The sequence below is a fragment of the Chrysochloris asiatica genome, unplaced genomic scaffold (assembly GCF_000296735.1).
Source record: "Chrysochloris asiatica unplaced genomic scaffold, ChrAsi1.0 scaffold00082, whole genome shotgun sequence".
Classification (NCBI taxonomy): domain Eukaryota; kingdom Metazoa; phylum Chordata; class Mammalia; order Afrosoricida; family Chrysochloridae; genus Chrysochloris; species Chrysochloris asiatica.
Genome location: NW_006408600.1, coordinates 2,483,335 through 2,486,165, shown reverse-complemented (window position 1 = coordinate 2,486,165; position 2,831 = coordinate 2,483,335).

The following is a 2,831-nucleotide window of genomic DNA, read 5'->3' as shown; positions in this document are numbered from 1 at the left end:
GCGGGACCCTACCCAGAGAACCAGTGATGCCTGAGATAGAGGCAGAGACGACCGTGGAGTGATGGAGCAACTGGGGACTTTAGATCCAGAGAGGGAGAGAGACTGTGTGCTGAAGACCTGGGGGGTATAGGGGCCACGATTGCAGGGTATACCCTTTGGTTGATTGATGATGCAATGGAGGGGATTGTAACCATGGCAATGAGACGATATATGATAGAATGAATGTAAAACTAATGTTCTCCCATGTAAACTACCACATAATTCACAATAAAACATTTAAGAAAAAACAATTGATAAATAAAAAAACACAAAGATTTCCATTTGTATTCCATCAAGTCCCAGAGCCTTATTTTCCACCAGTGCCTTCAGTACAGCTTTAATTTCTTCCTTCAGTACCATCAGTTCTTGATCATAGGTTATCTATTTAAAGGGTTAAACATTGACCAATTCTTTTTGATACAGTGACTATGATTTTTTTCCATCTTCTGATGCTGCTGGCATTATTAAATATTTTGCACATAGAATCCTTCAGTATTGCCAACTCTGGCTTAAATTTTTTTTCAGTTATTTCAACTTGAGAAACACTGAGTGTGTTCTGCCTTTACGTGTTCTAACTCCATATGTTTGCACATTTCATTATAATACTTGATTTTGTCTTCTCAAGCGGCTCTTTGGAATTTTCTGTTCCGCTCTTTTACTTCATTATTTCATCCAGTTGCTTTAGCTTCTCTATGCTCAAGAGCAAATCTGAGAGTTATTTCTGACATCTATTTTCTTTTTTTCTTGCCTTCTTAATGACCTTTTGCTTTCTTCCTGTATGATGTTCTTGATGTCATCCTACAACTCTTCTGGTCTTCGGTCACTAGTGTCTGATGCATCATCTCTCTCCACAAATGTAATCAATTTGATTACCGTGTATTCCATGTGGTGAGGTTCACATATTGAGTCACATTTTGTGTTATTTAAAAAGGTATTTTTCAATGAATAATTCATTGGACTTGTGAAATGTCCAATGAATTATTGGTGTCATTTCCAGTATTGTTTCTATCATTAAAGCAATATTTTCCAACTACAGATCCTTCTTTCCAACTTTAGTTATTCCAATCACCAGTAACTATCAATACATCTTGATCAATTTCAAGTTGATTATTGTTGTTGTTAAGTGCCCTCGAGTCAGTTTTGACCCATTGTGACCTTGTATAGGGTTTCCAAGGAGCAAATGATGATCTTGAACCACCAACCTTGCAGTTCAAATGACTTTGTCGTCTGGCGCACTAGCCCACAGCGCCACACCAAGGAGTTGATTTTTGTTTTGTTTGTTGTTAGGTGTCATCGATTTGGTACCGACCCATAGTGACCTTATGCACAGCAGAATGAAACACTGCTTGATCCTGGACCAACCTCACTACTACTGCCACGCTTGATTCCATCGATGTTTCCACTTAGCCAATCCGTATCGTTGGGGGTCTTCCTCTTTTTCTCTGACCCTCCACCTTACCAAACATGATACAGTTGATAGAGTTCTTTAATTTCATCATTACTGACTTTAGTAGTTGAAGCATAAATTTGAATGGTAGTGGTGTTAACTGATCTTCCTTGTAGGTGTGTGGATATTATTCTATCATATACAGCATTGTACTTCAAGATAGATCTTGAAATGCTTTTTTTGACGATGAATACAATATCAGTCTTCTTCAGTTTGTCATTCCTGACATAGTAAACCATATGATTATCTGATTCCGAATGGCCAGTGCTTGTTCATTTGCTCTCACTAATGTATCTGTCCCATATAATACAGCAGCTTCCAAGTTTTCTAGATTCATATTTCACACATTTCACCTTCTGATTATGAATGGATGGATACAGCTGTTTCCTACATTTTGAGTTATGCAACCATCAGTAAATGAAGGCCTTAAAAACTTTGTTCCATTCGTGTCATTAGGGTCAACTCTACTTTGAGGAGGCAGCTCTTCCCCATTCATATTCTGAGTGCTTTCCAACTTGAGGGGCTCATCATCTGGCACTACATCAGACAATGCTGTGGTGATTTCCACAAGGTTTTCAGTGGTTAGCCATACAGAAATGGTCCACAGTGCCTTCTTCCTGCCTTTCTTAGTCTTGAAGCTCTTCAGAAACCTATTCATCATGGATGATCCTGCTGGTATTTAAAATATTGGTGCCATAACTTTCAGCATCACAGCAACACACAAGCCACCACAAAATGGCAAACTTTCAGACAAGGTTTAGATCACAAACTTAAGAAGTTTAAAATAGTACCCACTTATTAGTTCACAGTTGTGTGGATGAGAAGTTCAGGTAGTCTCTTTAAGGTTGAAATCCAGATGTGAGCCAGAATATGTTCTTATCTGAAGTCCAGAGTTCCCTTCTAATTTTGCATTGTTGTGACAGAATCCAGTTCTTCAGGTTATAAGACTCATGTCCTTCTATCAATTGGAACTTTGCTTACTTACTAGAGACTGTCCACATTCCTTGCTACATGGCCCCCTCATTTTAAATCCAGCAATTAGAGAAACTCCCTGAAGTCAAATTCCTCTCACACTTTAAATCTATAACTTACTCTGTCTCTGACTTTTAGGGCCCAATCTAAAAGGTTTTTTGTGTGATTAGCTCAAGCTCATCCAAATAATCTCCCTGTCTTCAGGTCAACTGATTTGGGACATTAATTATATCTGCAAAATTACTCCCAGCAGTGCCTGGATAGTGTTTCATTGTATAACTGGGAGAAGGTCTGTGTACACCAGTAGCTGTGAATCTTACTGTTCATCTTAGAATTCTGCCTATCACAGAATCTTCTGTTTTAAAGATAAAAA